This window comes from Dryas octopetala, chromosome 4 (assembly GCF_963921425.1).
Source record: "Dryas octopetala chromosome 4, drDryOcto1.1, whole genome shotgun sequence".
In the NCBI taxonomy this organism is placed as follows: Eukaryota; Viridiplantae; Streptophyta; class Magnoliopsida; order Rosales; family Rosaceae; genus Dryas; species Dryas octopetala.
Window position 1 is genome coordinate 2,138,264 of NC_141369.1, and position 21,156 is coordinate 2,159,419.

A 21,156-nucleotide genomic window follows, 5' to 3' on the forward strand; every position below is an offset into this window, starting at 1 on the left:
GATTGATCTACTAGATAGATGGACTAATGGCGTGGGACTGATCTACCGATTGATATATGGCTTAGGTTTTTTATGTGTTTTTTGCCATGTTTTTATTTTCTTAATTTTTATGGGTTTTCCCCTTCTTTTTTCCTGTGTATTTGTATATTTTTTATTTTTTGGGTTTTTTTCTTCTTTTATTTCCTATTTTTTCTCTTGAGTTTTTTCTTGGGTTATATGAGTTATCATTTTTGTGTTTGTGTTTGTTTGTTGATCAATGACTTTGGAATTTTTTTTTTGGTCTGAAAGACTTTGGAAGTTTGGAACAACACAAGACCCCTTGTTCAACAATGATTATTCTTCCATATCTTTTGTACACAAGTGCAAGAATTAGCATAAAAAATTGAATCCTCGGCATAAGTGATATTTCTTATACTTTTGTTGCCCTTTGTTCAAAAAAACCTACCTAACAAGTTGAAATGATAAATAGATCCATTTTATACTAAAAAACTCCACACTTTGTACAAACAAGTCTACGTTATATATTTTTTTTTATGGATTTTTGTTTTTGAAAACTAAGCAAATTGCCACTGTTGCACTGTCTGGCCATGCCACGGGCAATAATTGCCATTGTCGCACAGTGACAACGATTGCCACTGTAGCATAGTGACAATGATTGTCACTGCCAAATAGTGACAATTAATAAAGTATTTTTGCAATTTAAATAGTTACTGTTTCACAGTAACAATGATTGTCACCGCCAAACAATGACAATTAATAGAGTATTTTTTATAATTTAAATAGTTAATGTCCCACAATAACAATGATTGCCACTGCCAAACAATAGCAATTAATAATTAATTGCGACTGCCACCAACATGGACATTTCTCTTTCCTTCCACATCCTCAAAAGTCAATCTCTCTATCTTTTTGGTCTCTCCTACTTTGCCCATGGAGAACACCCAAATCCAAACCTCACCAGCAGATCTCTCCGCTGCCCCCCTCTGACCCCAACCCCCCTTCGACCCTAAACCCGATTCCAAGCCCCCCAACCCTATCAAAACAAGTAGAGGTACCAAGCGATGATCGCACCCCAGTCGTGCCCCACCACGAACACCTTATCTTGCTCGCCGGCTACGACGTCCAAGAGCGGCATCAGGTCACCCACCAGAGGTACCAAGCGATGATACTCTCTCAACTACTCGGCCGGATTCGATTGCGTTATCATCTCTCCGCAACAACCCTTTGCTTTGTTTTGGTTCTATCCCTAAAGAAGGAGCTCCGAGCTCAGGTTTCTTCAACAATGGATTTGAACGCTAAACGACGCAATCATATTCGCTAGGTTCATTCGTTGCGTCTCGCCGTTCTGCTAGGAGTACCAGGATCGGCTTGGTATCGGTTTTTTGCAACCAGGCCGGGTAACACAATGCGTTCTAGATCTGGGTTTTTTATTTTATTTTTTTTATTTTTAAGGACAAGAATATTTCTTATAATTATTGAATTTTTCAAAATATAAAATAATTATTTATTTTAGATATTAAATTATGATAAATTTGATAACTTTATTAGGCATTGAAACTATATTAAAAAATTAGATAAATATTATATTTAAGTATTTTAAAAATTAAAATGATTATAACTCAGTCCGGTCATGTGCCAAACATAGGGCATTGGTATTTTGCTTATCCAGCTTCTTAATCTGACACAGCACCAAACACATGATATCACTTACTCCAGCTTACTCCAGTCCAATATAATTCAGCACAATCCTTAACAATAGTCCAGTCCAACACAGTCCAACGTAATAAACAGAGCCTAAATGGGTTAAAATAGATCTTCCTCAGTTACTATTTTAAAAGAACAACCTTCTCACTACAAGAAAAAGTAGTTTAGGCGACAAAATCGATCTTGGGCGATAGACCCAAATTCGTCGCCTAAAGAGATACATTAGGTGACGAAGTTTGAATGTCGTCGCCTAAACCCATAAAGGTTTGAACGACGAAATATTTCACTTTAGGTGACAAATTTGGGGTTCGTCTCTTAAAACACATTTGAACGACGAAAATGGTTCATCGCCTAAGGTTACGTGCCAAAATGGTCTTGGCGCCATACTTTGGGAGACGAATCTGCAGATTCGTCGCCTAATGTCCCTTTAGGTGACGGAACTAGACCTTCGTCGCCTAAGTTCCCTTTGAGCAACGAAGTAATTTTGTCGTTGTTACCCTAAAAAATCATGGCAGAGATTTCCGAGACTCCTAATAAGAACACTGCAGTCCTTTAGTGTGAATGCGGGCGTGCCACTACTTCGGCCGAGAGGCCGGATGCATAAATTGTGTATATTTGAGTGTTTTGTGCCAAATATAACTTTCCTCTCAAACAATCATGAAATCAAAGGTGTGAATCAAAGGCTCAAAAGTAATCGGATTGTAAGTCAAACAATGAATCTTAATGAAAAAGGTGTATGTAATTTGATTATCTTGAACTTGAGTAACGAAGGAAGTTCTAATAATAAATCTCATGGTAGACAAACATAAAATCAATAATAAAAAATCCTAAACAAATCTATACTAAGGAATTTGTAGACCCTAGCAGAGCTAAAAACAAAGGAAAGATCTTGAAAGCTTGAAGAAATCGAGACTACTTGAGACCTTGAGAATTCTTGAGTTGTTTTGAATGTTGTGTGTTGATTGTGAGTCGTAAGAGAGCTTCTTCATGCTTGATGCCTCTTTATATAGGGATCATCTCCTTATCTTTTAGGAAACCTTTTCCTTCTTGTTTTAGAACTTCTCTTCCTGGTTTTGTCTTCACGCTTAAGCCTCTTCTTCTCCTTTCCTGATTTAGCGTTCCTAGTCCACCAAAGAGAACTTGACGAAATCTGACTTGGGTTCGTCTACTGGGCCTCTATTCGAACAGATACCGAGCCTGGCCGTGGATCCAACCCAAAGCCAAATATGGGTGTAAACATATGCCCTCCCAATTTCTTGAGCATCGGCCGTTTTAGCCGAGTGGTTGAGGAAATGTTGAGTGCCTTTATAACGCTTTTCTCACAACCATATCTCCTTATTTCTTTCAAAAAGTATGTTGGTCTTGGCGAAACACTAGATGTCCAACACTTAGCATTTTCGATTTCAATGCATTTCCATCAGTCTAGTCATGATCCACTCTACTTCAAGAGGTAATATCTTGCCAACGACACAAATCTTCGCAATAAATGTCCAGTCACGTGGGTGAGATAGGCGGAGTGAATTCCACAAAATCCAAGGCAACGCCAATCATGAAGGACACTCAGCCCCCAAACGTTGCCTCATAACTCATACCCCATCATCACATGAATTTTCAAAAAAAATCAAAATTGAAATTTTGAATTCTCCCACCAACCACCACTCGCACCCTTCAACTTCAAACCCATATAAAACCCAGCAATTTTCCATTTTTCACGCTTTCCAGAACTCTCAAACTCTCCCAAACTCTCTTTACCTTCTCTGCAATCTACTCTTTGTTCTTCAGATTTCCAGAAACTTTTTTTTTTTCGATCTTCAATTTCGTCTTCACTTTCTAATCCCTGCATCAATGGCTTCTTCAACTGCTGTTGGATCTTCTTCCTTTGTTTCAGCCGTTTCCGCCACCATTGAAACCACCCAATCCCTTCATGTTGTCATTGTCACTGCTGCGAGCGCTGCCATGGCCTCTGCAACTGCCACTGCTGCTACTCATGCCGCCGGTTATCCATCGGAGTTCCTCTGATGGTTGGATCTATCACGATCATTGAAGACACCCCAAAATCTCTCTAAGCAACTATCGCCACACACTTTGAAAATTTCTATGAAACCCTGACTGAAACTGTCACCACCATGTCGGAGAAGGAGGTTTTTAAAATTCTCACTAAACACTACAATGATGGAGAGACGTGTTGTTTGGGCCCAATCTTCGCCAGACAACTCCCTGAAGAAGTTGAGCATGTTCTGTCCAAACAATGGTCGGATGACTCATGCTATTTTTCGTTTTTTTGACTAGTCCAACTGGAATGCACCGAGACCACAAACACAATGGCCTACAGTCAAGACTGATTGGAAATTGGGTCAAGAGAATGAAGCCTGTTTTCGGCAAAGACTAGCAAAAATTAGGCATCTGTCTCTCCAAGGGAAGCTTCCCTTGCTTTGTCAGGATCCACTTCGGCTTGGAATCACTTAAGCTCCCTTTCTCGAGCTTCACTCGTAAGTCGGTCGTGCTTGATTGCTTGACCTGAATAGCTGGCTCACTTTCAATCTTCTTCTCAAGCATCAAACTTTTATTCCCTTTAGGAGCTCTAACCGCGGCCATCTCTCTCTGAAACCTCCTAAACTGGGTCTTGTTCATAGCCCTAACAGTTCCATTTCTCATCTGCCGATACCACCAATTGTCTTTTAGCACAAGCAGTTTGAAAGTCCTCGGCGGGGATTGAGGTTCTCTGGTTGGATGTTCGCGCTATTCGCTTTGAGGTGAGTACTCACGACGGCCCACCTTAAATTTCAGCCATCTCTTGATACTTGGCCTATCTTGAATTGGAGATTTTGACCGCCAAACTCTCATTTCTTTCCTTTTCTTCTCGCTCAGCGAGAACTCCTTCTCTAGTGCTGTCCCTGAGTCTCCTTTGATGGGATCTTCTTGATCTTGCTTATTGGAGGTTTCTGCTGGGACCTCAACTCTTCCTGAACCATGGGAGCCTTACCTTTTCTTCTTTGGTGGGTACCTTTTTAATTCCCACCGTTTGTTTAAGGAATTCTTCAAGTTTACATTGCACCTACACCTACTGCAAAACATCACCAGTCCCTTTGGTCGTGGAGGGGCTTTTTTCTTCTTAGCTTGCCCCCCGAGTGTGGTGATGTTGACCCTGGTTTTGGGGTGATTGTCTACCGGCTTCAGCATTCCTAAAGACGCCATGTTCATTGAAGCTTTGCTGAACGGCTTGGCATCAATCTTCATCTGTTGTTTGTCCTTTTGCAGGAACTTCAACTTCCCAGATTCAATAAGCTTTTGCACTATGTCTCTAAAGGTGACGCATGTTGCCGTTGCGTGAGTCCACTTTGCATGGTACTTACAAAACATCTTACCTACAAGCTCTTCCTTCGGCGGAATGACATGGTCTGCCGGAAGAGTAATCATCTTGTCAGCTCTCATCTGTTCAAAAATCTGATATGCCTTGGACAAGTCGAAGCTGTACTACTTGGTCACATTGACCCAAAAATTGTTGTCGTCCTTGGCTTGATAAGTAACTACTTGGCCGACCCCAGGTTTGGTCGTAGGAGGTTTGGCCAAAGTTGAACACTCATATGGCTTGTCAATGCTGATCTCGGCCAAAGAGATGTCAACTTCCTCGAGGGGTTGGTCTTTATCCATGTTTAGAAAATGCATTGCTGCTCCTTTGTGGTAATTTGATTTGGTCGTGGCTTTCCTTTGGGCCTTCTCTTTCATCAACAATTCAAAGTGTGCAACCCTATCAGCTAGCTCATACAAATATCTGATATTGATCCCATCGAGATGCTTCCTATACTCGAACATCAAACCAGCCTGAGCAAGCTTGGAAAACTCCATCTCGGCCATCTTGACCCTGCAATTCATCCTTGCATGGTTGAACTTGGTTATGTGTGCCGAAGCTGACTCATTCTTCCTCTAATAAAGTCTCACTAAGTCTGCCATGAAGATCTCTTCCTCGTAATGATAGAATTGCTCATGGAAGACATCCTCCAATTCCCTCCAGGTGGCTATTGTGTATGGCCATAAGGTCATAAACCATTTGAAAGCAGCACCACTTAGTGAGGATACGAACATCCGCATCTTTAGAGCTTCATATATGGTGTGCTCGCCATATTGTTTCATAAATCTCGCGATATGCTCATGGATGATACCTTGTCATCTTTGCCGGAAAACATAGTGAAATATGGCTGCTTGAAGTTCTTGGATATTCATAATCTAAGATCGCTGCCGTGAATGCCAAAAGTGTATGCCGGCCTCGGGTGCCTGCCCTAGTCTCCCACATATTCCTGGAGCCGGTTCTCCACGGTAGCAATAGTGATTGGTTTTGCATGATAGACAGCTTCCTCCTCGTCATCTCTCCAAAGTCCTCTTTGATTCTGCCGTGGGCCTCTGTTATAACCGCCGTTTCCATTGCCTTTCACAACAGCGTTCTCTCCAAAGTCCCTTTTGATTGATTCTGTCATCAGCCTCTGGGTGAGGATAAGCTAAGCCATTATCCGGCTAAATTGTGTTAGGCCCCTGCATTCTCTGGTTTTGTGCCAACAAAACCTCTTGCATGATCTGAGCAAAACTGTTGAGATTTCTCCTTTTTGATTTAGCTTTCTTAGTCCACCAAGGAGAACTCGGCGAAATCTGACTGGTAACCTTCTGGAATTCGCAATTTCTCATGGACTTAGGCTCGTCTACTGGGCCTCTATTTGAACAGATACCGAGCCTGGCCGTGGATCTGGCCCAAAGCCAAATATGGGTGTAAACATTCGCCCAAGGGTCTTTTGAACGACGAAACTAGACCTTCGTCTCCCAAACTATCTTTAGGCGACGACACTAGATGTTCGTCGCCTACTTTCATCGCCTAAGGTGGCTCATAGTGCCTTTTTTATGTGCATTTATATTTATGTATAAGTATACGATGCAATCATGTTGCCAACAATCTCAACCGTTCATTTTTTATTTCCCCACTCAAAGGTCATCCCCGCAAAAAATTGGCTCAATTGAGATGTAGAAGTTAGGTAACGGTGGTCGAACTTATGAACGATCATGGTTTTTGTAATGATAATTGAACGGGTAGATGAATTCCGACTTGGCCAATTTTTTGCAGGGATGATATTTGAGTATGAACATAGAAAATGAACTGCTCCGATTGTTGAAATCACGTTGTGGTCTTCACAATTATTAAAACGACAAGGTTTCAACGAAAAAGTTAATAGATTTATACTCTTCAAGTGTATTTATTTGTAGAAGCTCACATCTCGATCGTGTTTCGAACGATTAAAACCGTTCATTTTTTAGTTCCCCACTCAAAGATCATTCCTGAAAAAATTTAGTTCAATTAGAGATGAAGAAGTTAGGTAACATTGGTCGAACTTATGAACAATCGTGGTTTTTCTAATGATAATTGAGGGGTAGATGAATTCCGATTTGGCCAATTTTTTGCATGGATGATTTTTGAGTATGAACATAGAATGAACGACTCCGATCGTTGAAATCACGTTGTAGTCTTCACAATTTTTGAAATGACAAGGGTTCAACGAAAAAGTTAAAAGAATTAAACTCTTCAAGTGTATTTGTACGTAGAAGCTCACATCTCGATCGTGTTTCTAACGATCTGAACCATTCATTTTTATTTCCCCACTCAAAGATCATCCCTGCAAAAAATTTCTCTCAATTGGAGATGTAGAAGTTAGGTAACAGTGGTCGAATTAATGAAATAATAAACGGCTAAGGGTAAATGAAATTAAAAACCCTTGGGTGACGAAATTTACTTTTGTGCAACTAAATTGGACTGTGTATTCCTCGCCCAAGGGTGTGAAAATTTGGCAGGGTAAATTCCTGCAAAAGAATTTGTTCCGTTAGGCGGCGAAGTTGGCTGCATCGCGCAAACACTGTTTAGGCGATGAAAAACTTCGTCGCCTAAGGTATGAATTTCAATTGACCCACCCCAGATCCCCTTTTCTTCTTCTTCTTCTTTATTTCTTCCTCCCCTCGACCCCAGATCCCCTCCCCTTTCCGACCGCCGTCTCTCTCCACGACCGCCACCCTCCCCTCCGAATCCACCCCATCGAAACCCTCATCGGCCTCCTCTTTCTCTCTCCCCAAAACCCACCCAAACCCAAACCCCAATGTTGGTAATTTTCTGTTTTTTTGCTCGATCCTTTTCATTTTGTGGGTTTTTTAATTTATTTGTTTGCATTGCAGGGTTATTCTGGAGTTTTGTCTCAATTTGATTTGCGGATCGAGTTGCGGACTTTTGAGGTAAATTGTTCAATGTTTCATAATTATTAATTTTTTTTATTAAATTGCAAAATTTAGAATAATTATAAATTTAGGTTAATTATAAAATTTAGATTAAATATAAAATTTTGGTTAATTACAAAATTTAAATTAATTATAAAATTTTGTTTAATTGTTCAATTTAGTTTAATTGTATTTTAGTTTCATTATTAAATTTAGATTAACTATTAAATTTAGTTAAGGTTTTGTGGCAACTTGAGAATGTAGAAGAAGCTATGTGGGAATTAGAATCGGAAATGCGCAGGAAATATCCAGAGATGTTTCTTGACACAAGTATGTTTAAATTTTGAGGACAAAATTTTCTTTTTAAGAGGGTAGAATACTAGAATGTAACGTTCCAAAAAAAAAAATTAATAATAACAAATAATAATAGTATATAAATAAATGAATAAAATTATATATTTAAATTTGGTTTTGGATTCAAGTTTTAACTTTGGACTACACTCCTATAGCCCATTAAAAAAAATGAATGAAAGAAGATGAAGATAAAGCCAACGTCTATCATCTTTCTTTCTTAAGAACACATAAGCCTTTGATCAAGGGTTATGATTTGCTTAGAGGGATGAGTCACCTCTTAGGAAATGATTAAGCCTAAGTTACTATAATTAGAAGAGCCAACTATTTAGTTACTTGAACCAAGAAGTTGGCCTATAAATAAGAAGGTGGTGTGAGTTTAAGAGCACTTAAGCAAGCAACGAAAAAAAAAACAAAAAGAGAGAGAAAGAAGAGAGAGAGAGAGAGAGAGAGAGAGAGAGAGAGAGAGAGAGAGAGAGAGAGAGAGAGAGAGAGAGAGAGAGAGAGAATTGGAGAAAGGGACATAGAAGGCCGGGGAGGGAGGAAACTTGAGAAGGTTAGAGTTAAAATTTAAACTTCATCCTTAGTTGTTTAGACTTTACTTAAACTAACATCTTTTAGTCTTTTTTGTCTTTCTTTTACTGCAAGAATCTTAGCATTTAGCCTTTATTTAACTCTAGGGGTAGAAAGGAAGGTGAGCTCAAGGAACCATGATTGTTCTTATCAAATTTTCTTTTAAAACTTCTATTTTAAATTTTTGTTTATACATCTTTTTTTAATGTTGTAAAACTAAAATTAAGTCTTATATAACCTTGTTATAGCCCTAGGAACATGTTTTGTGGTTTACAATTTAAAGAACATGAAAACAAAGAAAAATGAAAAATATGAAAACTTTCAGGCCTTATAACTAGATTTTTAACCGTTCATTTTGCATAATCTTTATATGGTTGTAAAGAGGTGATGAAGAGCTTTAAAAAAAGTATAAGTTTGCATAATTTTGTGAAGGTTTGATATGTTAAAGGTTGACTCAAAGTTGAGATAAAAACTGGAAAAATTCTAGAAACATGGGCTGTTTTGAAGAAAATGATGAATATTGATTGGCCAGCGATCCCTACTCCCCACACGCACCGCCGTCACATTGACCTGACGACCTTCGTGAATAGTGCCGCTTTTTCTGGAGACATTCATCGCCCAATTTTAACCTTCTCAACTCCAATTTTTGATACGAGTCTTTTGGTACTAGTTTCACGTCAATCTGACGCTTCTAAATTAGAGTGTGAGTTACACTCTCCTTAAAAAGAGAGTGAGGTAAATTTAAATTTAATTAATTTATATCTACACTATACATTTTTAAATATTTTTTTATACCTGAGCACGTAGGAATGGACTGAGAGGGAACCCGTGCTCAAGAAATTAAGGTAGGGTCTCTATTCCCCAATGATTGGACTATATTACAATTAATCTTTGTGTCATATTATGTGATTTATTTTCTCTTATAATGATATTTTTTTTTTTATTAAATATATCAAGTTCATTATATTAGTCGATAAACTTTTATTACTAATCTTATTATTATTGATACCATGGGTGTGCACTATGAAGTTTCTTAAGTCTGTGATATACTCAAATTGCATAAGATTGGACTATCATGCATTGTTCATCTTTGCATGCATAATCATAAGTGTATGAGAAAAGTGTGGTTGTGAACAATGTTAAAAAAATGATTAATTGAGACACCAAGGAGAGAGGAAGATTGACTTTGTGGTCTCGTTATTTATTGGAGACACCAAGGAGAAAGAGAGATGTACCTGGTGATCGATCTCATAATTTTTGGAAGAATTGTTGAAGGAAAAGTGGAAAGAATAATATTCAAATACTTGGGGTTAAGGGACGGACGGGTGTTGGCTTATACATTGTACATTAAGGGCCACATTAGTAGGATGCACGGTATGTCACATGTAGGCCTGTTTGTCTTGTGTGTATGTCAACGGGAATAGTAAAGGAGTGAGTACACAAATTTTCATTGCATATAACTGAAAATATTATCCGTTTTCTTTTCTTTCACTGAGACATGGATTAAATGTGATAACTGGCCATGAAGGATCACTATACCCTATTGACCCTTAAAAGCTCACACCCTAATAGATTGTACAATGACGAGAATATGACTGATAGTGTGGAATACTCAAGTGGAATCTAGAGAATTTGCTGGAGTGTTATATTTTGTTTTATTATAAATAAATTGTAATATATAAGAAGATGAACATCTGGTGTAGTACTCTTGAAATAGTGGTTTGCTAAATAAAGTTTATTTTCATACTTATTTTAATTAGATCTTAAATTATTTTATTTTATTTTCCCTTCTTTTCACGTCTTAATTATAGAAATAATTTTATTAATCGTAGAAATAATTTTATTAATGTGTAATTAGGACACAAGTCACACTTCACTCCGAGATAGTAGGTTTTATTCAGGGTTGAGGTGTGATAGGCATAAGGAGACAAAGAAGGCTGACACATCTTTGTCTAATTGTCGTATAATATGGAAACAAGCATTATGCGCCGACAGTGGATACATAATTCGAATCGTGTTTGTTATGAATATTTAGATGAGATCGAGTTGTTTATTGAAGCTGCAAGGAAACATGTCAATGCTCAGAATCAGATAAAGTGTATGTGCCAGTGTTGTATCAAAACTTTTTGGAAGACATTGGATGAAGTAAAAATTCATTTGGTAACACATGGGATGTTAGACAATTATACGACATGGAATCATCATGGTGAACCGAGAGTGGCTGCTTTGACTTCCTTGGATGCCCAGACAATTATGCAGCCTATTAAATCTATTGGTGATGATAATGATCAAGTGATGGGTATAATAAACGATGTTTATCCATATGCGTCGCGAGATCACAGTCAACCTATCTTTGAGGAAGATGACGTTGAAAATGATGATGATACGCATAGCAATAATATGAACGTAGATGATGGGTTGCCAGCAAATGGTTAAAGCGAAGAGTTTGATAAGTATGAGAAATTGTTGAATCAAGCCAAGCGAGAATTGTACCCTGGTTGCGAAGAGTTCTCGGTGCTAACTGCAGTTGTGGAGTTGATGCATTGGAAAGTCAAGTATCACTACTCGAATCGGGGTTATGATCATTTGATGGGGATTTTTAAATGAATGCTTCCAAAAGACAATCATTTACCTGAAACCCATTATCAGGCGCATAAGGTGTTGAAAGATCTCGGGTTGGGGTATAAAAAAATTCACACCTGCAAGCATGATTGATCATTTTTTTACAAAGAAAACGAAGGGAAGGATAAATATCCTGTGTGCAATGAGTCGAGATATCAGAAGAAGTCTGGACATAGAAACAAAAAGATTTCGCAAAAGGTGTTGTGTTATTTTCCACTTAAGCCAAGATAACAACGATTGTTCATGTCGACACATACTACCAGTGACATGAGATGACACAAGGATGAGCGGGTTGATGACAGTGTGATGAGGCATCCTGTAGATGGAAGCGCATGGAAAAAATTTAATAAAATGTATCTTGATTTTGCAGCAAAACCACAAAATGTTAGATTGGGACTTGCTACATCATATACATATAGAGTACGAAAATAGGCAGGCAATCCAATAATCGGGATATGATACCTTCCCCCAACCTGTTTTACCAAAGTGTGACGTCTCTTGCCTGATCCTTTTCTTGTGTCTGGGTCCTACTTGTATCTATTGGAAAACTGGAGATCCGAATCCAACAACAGCTATTAGGAACATACTAAACTTACTCTCGACCTTGTCTGTTAAGACTGGGTAAAATTCAGAAGTTTGATACTAGCATAACTGCTAGACTTCTCTGAATTCTTAATCCGGCATGTAACGACCCGACCCAAGTCTTATTTCTTTAATAAAAATTAATCTTTTGGGCGGACTTTATTAAAATATTAGAAGGGAATTCTAGCATTCAGAGGGGTGTTTTAAAAATTCAAATTTGTGGCCTTTAAGTTCGAGACGGCTAATTAGAACTCGAGTTTCCAAACGCGTAGGCGAAAACGGCATCCTAATTGGAAGTTTTGGGTAGGAAGGGTGGAGAATTTTCTAGAAAAGGGCATTTGGGTAATTTTAAAACCCAAACACCACAATTAAAATCAGCCCTTTGCTCTCTCTATCCTCATTCTCTCTCTCTCTCTCTCTCTCTCTCTCTCTCTCTCTCTCTCTCTCCATTTTTTTCCTTCTCCCGCATCCTCCCCTGCGTGCATCACCCAGCCACCACCACCCACCATCACCGACCACCCCTTGCCAACCTCTGGCTCCGGCGAACACCCCCCAGCGCCGACCACCTCCCCCGAGCCTACTCTTTCTCCCTCCCTGTGTTTTCTCTCTCTTCCCTTTCTCTGTGCGCAACCAACCCCTGCACACCAGTCATCACTTCAGCTCACGCCGCCGGCCATTCCGGTCACCTGAGACCTCCGGCGACCTTCCCTTTGGCCGACCAGCTCAGCCCGGCCCTTCTCCTGCACCAAGCAGCTCCCCTGGGTCGTGGAAATAACCCAAGAACCACCTCAAACTGCCGGCTTCATCCTCCAATTTTTGGCCATATTTCAGCACCAATTTTTGAGGGTTTAAGTGGGTTTTTCTCGTTGAGGTATGGGCTACCAATTTACCAGTGATTTGGGTGTTTATTTTGAGTAATTGTAGAGAATTGAAATTGGGGATTTAGAACCCATTTTGGATTTCTCTTGTGAATTTCGAAATTTGGATGATGTTAATGTAATTGTGGACAATATTCACTCCTTAGAACCTTCAATTGAAGTTTAGAATTGAAAAGTTTGAGGAGTTCGGAGGAATTTGTGCAATATAGTTGGGTGCCGCCACTTTGAGCGGCGACAGCGGGGGTTCTAACCACCCGGCTGTCACATAAATTATCTAGCGCTAATTGGAGTACTAAAACTGAGTTGGTTGATGATTTTGAATAAGTGGGTGCGACTTGAGTGACGAAGTTTCAATTTGGCTCATGATCGGACAATTTGCGGGTATCGTCTTTAACTCTCGGACAACCCCAAGTAAGGTAGGCCACTTGCAGGATTTCTTTTGAATTTGTGGTTGAATTTGAGTACGTGCGTGTCATAGTTGGAGTTGGGACGAATTTGGAATAGGGTGAGAGCGTATAGTTTAGAGAAAAACAATTTCTAACTAGAAGGAAGAACGTGAGTCGGGAGGAACGTTTAGACTATCACACACACTATTAATTTACGTAAATTGAAACTAATTTCTTATTTTATGGGTTATTGTATAGGCGAGACGACCGTGACTCGTGACAATCCGGTGGAGGATCAAAGCTAGGGCTATCTCTGTGAGTGGACTCTTATTTCTTTAAATGATTTATGAAATTCGTTATCTATTTTAGATATGTGAATTTTTATTGAGAATTTGAAGTGAATAGATTTTTTGGTTTTCTATAGAGTTTATGAAATTTCATCCACCATTTCATACTTAACATTTTGAAATAAATTTGGGGATTTATCAAAGGTGTTAAATTATGGATTTCAAATGCCATCATAAATAAGTTTTAAAACATAGTTTTACACATTTGTCTTTATGAGTTGTTGGATGTTAGAAAGGACACTAGTTTCTTGTTTTTTTTATATATACGCACGGATTATTGCATATTTTTATTTGTGGTCAAACGTTTTGATAGGTTTTATGTATTTGAATGTGATTTATTGAGTACTATTTTACTAGTTGTGTTTATATATGTTGGTTTGAGGATTTAAAGTTTTGAGTATGCTATAAAGATATTTTCTATTGGTGGAAAGAGAGATTTTGTTTAGTTATCGGAAATAGTTTCAAACCACCTTTTCAGTACCCTTCAGATTATCGGATTGGATAGGTCTTTGGGACCCATTACGGCACACACATAGGCTTTGGGCCGTGTGTCGGGATGTTTGACCCTTTGGGGGTGGCTCTGCATGCACGTAAGACAGAATTGGTGGCTCTGCATGCGTACGACAGATTCTTGGCTCTGCGCGTGTATGACAGATTCTATGGGTAATTGACTGGTGTGTGTTTTCAGATGTTAAGTATTTTAAGTGATGAGTTTATGGCAGCAAAGGTTTTAAGTATGACGGTTTCAGTTGAGCAGTTTTATTGATTTTTAGTATATTGAGAGTGGTTTGAGAAGAAAGTTTTTAGCTTAAATTATTTATTTATAAATTGACAGTATCGATTTCAGTTTGAGAACTTGTTATTTTCAGAGATTGATTTTCAGTTAATTGATTTGTGTAAAAGATTTGCACATGAGGAGTTTCTTTTTGTTACTGCAGGACTTCCTTTTAAGGTTCTCACACATTTATTATTCTACGAGTTTTTTTTTTTATGCATTGGGCATTCTGAGGATTTGAAATAGTTTTATATTCATATGTTTTTCTCATACTCTAAGCATGATCGTGGTTTACAAAGAGATTTTGAAATAGACTTGTGAAATTGTTTTACAACTGGGGGATTTCAAAGAGTGACACGAGGTTTTAGAGGAGTTTTGATTTTAAAGGAATTTGGAAAGATGAATAACTTAAATACTGTTTTCTATATTGTTTGGGCCATAAATTGGCATTTACCATGGCAAGATGATCGGAAAAGAGAATGGGTAAAATAGAGAAGCCGGCCTACATCTTTTAATTGAGTTTTCAGCAAGGAGGCCTAGATGAGGAATAAAATCAAACACTTGGCGTGCGTTATTTTCTTTGAACTAAGAGAGCTCAAAGGGGCTGCTATGGGATCCCAAAATCACAAGTTGCAAGAGAGAAAATATGTTACTAGCATGGTTGTGCTGTTAGGGGGATGTGAGCAAAAAAAAAAAAAAAATGACTCAAACATGGGCTGCTGCATAAAGAACATGAAGGTGGTTGGTTTACTTGGCGTAAGTGGGATAATATGATGAGTTTTTATGGCTGAGTTTGTCTCAATATATCCAAGGCCAGCAAATGATATATATATATATACATATACACTTATATATATATATATTTGGTTAATCAAGTGGCTTTAGTGGAGAGATGGGCTTTGTTGTTGATTTGATATAGAGAAATCATTGAAAAGAACGGGCTGCAGTGATACCTGCGTGAAGTAAATGAAATTTGAAAAGAATGGTTGCAGTGGTACATCATAAAATTGAGGAGAGAGGGAGGAATAGTTGACTTGATAAGTGCCAAAGCCAATTGGATTTTGGCTACCCGTGTGGGTGGAGTGCATATATATATATGTGTGTGTATGTACAGTACAAAAGAAGATTGGCAGTGGCATTAATCACGCACATTGCATATATATATATACATGCAATTGAAAGAGATGACAGTAAGTGGCGTGGCTTTTATGTTCATGCACTAATATATATAATATACATACATATATATATTTTATTATATATATGTATGGATAGAAATTTAGCTTAAAAATATATGTAAATATATATTGTGCCAAGCCAAATACATATTTTTAAAGACTAAAAAGTGGTTTTATTTTTTAGTGGGCCCATACTATTTTGAAAAAGAGACATGGAAGTTGGCCATCCAAAGCCTATAAATATTTTGTCCAGTCTCATTCTTCTTGTTTTGTCCGGCCTCCTTCTTCCTATTTTGTCCAGCCTCTCTCCTCTCCTTTTTTACTAAAATTTCTTCTAGGCTATTCAGGCTACTTCCACTCACAAAATATCCTATGATTGGCCTGGATTGCTTTTTTCCCATTCTTTTCATTCACCCAACTACTCTATCATTTTTCACACCCAAATACCTTCTACATAGCCCGGGCAACTTTATTTCCCTACTTTTTATGATTTGATCGCCCAATCTCTTTTCGTGATTATTTCGCCCAAATATCAACCATGTTGATCGCCCAACCTTGTGAGCATGATGAAAGTGATCAATTAAAATCTATTCGGGCTACCCCGCCCTTAGTTTCAAAAGTGTTGTTCACCCACTACATGAGGCCGGGAGAAAATCCCTACAAGAGGCTGGGCGAAAATATTTTATGAAGTAGCTTCAAAGGCCTAGAGGAGGCCGTATTTTGGCGAGGGATCATTAAAGTGGCTCGACTTGTGTGAGTGAAAGGCTAAAATATTTTATTGAGTGGCTCAATCCATTATGTCGTATCAAATAAAAGAGTGATTCCGGCCTATTTAGAGGCCGGGTCATCTCTTTCTCGTGTTTTTATAGAATGAGTTTGCCCATCTAAATGCAATTTGCTAAGCCATGTATAATTTCAAGCAAAGAGAAATAATTCCGGCCTAGTTTGAGGCCGGGTTATGTATTTAAAATAACGAAATCGGTCCAATCGAAGATAAAAATGAGTTGGGCAGTTTTATTATTGGGTATAAAAAAAATAAAAAAATAAAAAGAGGTGGTTCTAGCCTAGTTTTGAGGCTGGGTAGTTTCATTTTTTTTTAATTTTTTAATTAAGTTTGGGTCTCAATATTTGGGCCGAATTTTTATTAAGCTTAAAGCCTCAAAGAGTTTGATCAAGCCCGAAAGCTTCTTGATGAAATTCCTTAGCCAATAATGGCTCTGCCCAAGTCACATAAGGATTTCTCATCCATCAAGAAGTTCTACTTAAGCTAGAATTCCGTCCAAGTAAAGAGTTCAAATTTGGAAAGGATTCCCATCGACCATCAATGCTCAAGATCACGTGGTTATCAAGGAAGAATCTGGTCGAATCCTAAATTCAAGAGAGTTCAAATCTCATCCGTACAAGGAGTCTAAGGGGAATTCCGGGCCTAGTAATGGCCCATTGCTATCCTAACCCTTATATATAGACGCATTCATAAGAGGAGAAAGGACATTCAACACACAGCAATCAACTCACAAATTTCTCAAGCTCTCAAGAATCTCTCAAAGTTCTTTTGCTTTCGATTTTACTTAGTTGCTACCGTTCAAGGCGCTTTTAGGTTTTCAATAGCTCTAGTTCACTAGGTTTGTAGCTCTGCCATCATCCTTCCCAAAGGCTTATGGTATCGATTTAATTTTGTTCTTTACTTTTCATACAACTTTGTTTGTCTTGATTTCAACTTTAATGCAATTTTTCTTTCATTCACCCTTAATCTAATGCCTGTTATTTTCATTGTTTCTTTGAATCTTGAAGTTAACTTGGTTGGTGAAGATCGTATTGAGTTTCATTATAATTTTGTTATCCATAGTTTCTTTGTTTTGCTTGGGTACTTACACTACTTTGTGCACGAGTTCGATCACGTAATTTTAAGGAGGCCAACTAGTGGGTCGGATTCTGATTCCGACTAGGCCTATAAGAGCCTTGCCCCCGAGGCTAGAAAAGAACCTAGGCCAAGAGTGGTTTCTAGCTTGGCCGATCAATCGTTTGATAAAAATCAATTTAGGCGCAGTTACTCAACCTAATCACTATCACATTCCAATCGAGCCAAAACTTGGCTTGACGGTGGCACGTCCCGCACTTACACGAAAACGGACCAAAGTGTTGCTTTTAGCCAACCTTGGCTAACAACGAGTGAACATATTTTTGGCACGCTCGGTGGGACCTTATTTGTTGTCTTTGCTAACGGTGCATGGTTGCTAATACTCGTGTGTTTCCAAATTGTGATCAGGAGAATCCTTACCGTAACCCAGTTCCTTATCATGATCTAATGACGAAGAATCAAGCCAACCCAAACAACCAACCCTCTAGCAAGGCGACCGGTGTTGTGAATCCAAGCAATCATCCCAACCTCGATTTTGGAAAGAGGCCTCAAGTTGGCCAACAAAGCGGGAACGATCACGTTCCGACCTTTGTGGACCATGGAGTGGACCAAAAGAATCAGGATGGATCATATGGTGAAGTTACAATTGAAGATGTACCAGAGAAAATCGACCCTCTACTCCAGCCGAATCCGGCTACTATAGAGGATGTCCAACAACTCATCGACTTGGTGAGGGAAGAAAGTTGGGTCACCCAAACTCATTTACAAACCGTGGCTATCCAGGTGAACACTACATTAGACCGGATTGAACGGACTAACAATGTGATGGCCAACAACATTGCTGGTATGGGTACCCAAACCGGACAACACATTGTCCAAGCTCTTCAAGGGGGTTAGGGCCAGAATCCACCCGTGGCCAATCAAGTTCAATTCCTGAACCCTATAGACTGCCACCTTTGGCAAATCAACCACGAGTTCATTTAGGTTTGCGGGGTAATGGTAACGGTCAGAATAATGGCCGGGCCCAAAACCAGGGAGGCAACCATTAAGCGGTCAACAACTTTGTTGGGGGCATTTAGGTCGGACTCAGCCAAGCCCCGATGAGAATTGATAGGAATATGATCAAGATGGTTGTCCAAGACATGTATGGACCTCTAGGTAGGAGAACAATTCGACCGGTATACAGAAGACCGTACCCTGACTTTGTGGACTAAACGAAATACCCAAGAGGTTTTAGGGTTCCTGATTTCACTTTGTTCTCCAATCAAGATTATCAATCCTCTATTGAACACATAGGCCGATTCACAGCCCAATGTGCTGAAGCTGCAAACAATGATAATCTGAAACTTAAGATGTTTCCCAACTCATTCACTGGAGCTGCTTTCACCTGGTATGTTAGTTTTCCGGTCAACTCGGTTCCAAATTGGCAAACTATGGTGTGAATTTTCCATGAACAATTCTATCGCCACGAACCAGAAGTTTCGATGGCTGACTTAGCCCGTTTGGTGCAAAATTCTGAAGAATCAGCTCAAGGGTATATCTCTCGATTTAGGCTTGCAAGAAGTAGATGCACTGTCCCTTTGCCCGAGAGAGAATTTGTGAAGTTAGCCCAGAATGGTTTGTCTTTGGAGCTTCGGAAGAAGTTTGAAGGGATGGAGTTCCGAGATCTTTATGATTTAGTCATGAGGGTGGATAGATATGAAGCTATTTTAAGGGAAGAACGCCAGAAAAGAATGGCAGCAAAGGCTGCATGGAACAAAAATAAGTCAAGTGTTCAGATGGTGGAAATGGAAGAAGAGCTCGAGGAAGTGGAATTTGAATCAGATGAAGAATCAGCCGAGGTCAATGCGGCTGAGATTGTGATTTCCAAGACTCATGTATGCAAGGCCTTGGTGAAGGCGTCCAAAGATCAAAAAGTGCAACAAGTGAGCTTTTCTTCCAAGCAGAAATGATCCACCACTAGAGCATTCACCATTGATTTATCAAAGGGTGAACAAATATTCGATCAACTATTGGCCGAGAAGTTTATCAAGCTGACCAATGGCCAAGCGATACCACTAGCCAATGAACTAAAGGATCGAACCTACTGTAAGTGGCATAATGCATGGACTCACTCAACCGCTAATTGCGTTGTCTTTCAGAATATTGTGCAGGACTTGAATGACAAGGGAACCTTACGCTTCCCGTAGAAAGACAAGGCAGTGCTGGGAGTTGAGAAGGATCCTTTCCCTAAGATGCAGGTTAATATGGTCAACTTACATATTCCAGATTCCGATCGAGGAAGAGAGAAAAAGGTCGGAGAGGGAAAGCATAATAGACCAGCACAACCACATGGGGGGCAAACTCAGAGGCAAGAGTATCGGCCGATTGAAAAGATAACAATTCGGCCGGAAGAAAAATCGACTCCAATAAAAGGAATCGTGCTATGCAGTAGGTGCCAATGTGAAGTGGCGCTCGAAGCTTTCAGGGTAGAAAAGAGGGTGGAGGCCAATGTTTCAAATGTGTCCTTGCCGACTCAAGATCACAATAAAATTAAGACAATCATAGTTCAGCCAAAAGACAAAGGGCAAGAAAGGATTGACCAAGATCATGAGATGAAGGAGTCGGTCGAGCATCATCCCAAAGACAAAGGCAAAGGTAAGATGATTGAAATGTCACCACCCGAAAATTATGGTCCTCATAGCCCTAGAAGAAGAATTGAGCCGGATAGTAAAGCTAAACGTCGCCTTGACTTCGATTATTAAGTCGAGAGGAAACCAGTTGGTTTCCAACTTAGAGATAAAGGCAAAGAAAAATTGGAGGACATGGCTCCACCTAACGGCTACCCACTTCGTAGCCCAAGGAGAAAGCTTATGCTGGGAGATGAACCAAGACTGAGTTATGAGAATAATTACCGTAGGTCGTACAAACGGTCTTACCAGAGGACACTCCGATATGATGATGTGGCAGAAGATCTTTCCAAGCCATATGAAAGAAAGGAAAGAAGCCTTTGGGTATCAGTGGCCGACGGCCAAAAGCGAGACGTGTCTCATGTTACTATGCCGAAACCAGGCAAGAACACTTTTAAACCCACTCCGGCCGAGCCTAATGTATGGTATAAGAAAGGAAAGGATGGAGTTATGATTCCATTGTCAAGAACCCAAACTCGGCATGTTCAAAGACAATACGCTCAATCATGTCGAGAAGAAGAAGCTTGGATTGAGCAAAGGAAGGCTCAACTTAGGAGAGGTTTTGACCTAAGGGAGAAATTGAGAAGAGGAGAAGTCAAGCTCCTAAAGAATGATGGTTCAACCGAGGGTAATGCGACTGTGTTACCTAAGGTCCAGAGGATGGTTGAAGGGACCAAAGTTTTGGTCGTTCCAGATGAGAAAGAGGAAGTGATAAGTATGCTTGAAGCTCACTTGATTGGTGCATTTGAGACCAGAAAGAAAGAAGTCGTAATTAACAAAGTTGACGTCGATCAACCTATGAATGAGGTTTTTAGAATTGCAATAGACCAACAAATGGTCGAAGCTTCTAAAGTTGAAACTGACCAATCTATGGTCGAACCATTTGAAAGTGAAGTTAACCGAGAAACGGTTTTAATTCCTGAAAAGGAGGTCGACCAAGTTAAGGTTGATTCCCTCATTCCCTCTGGTTATTCCACCGAGTTCTGATCC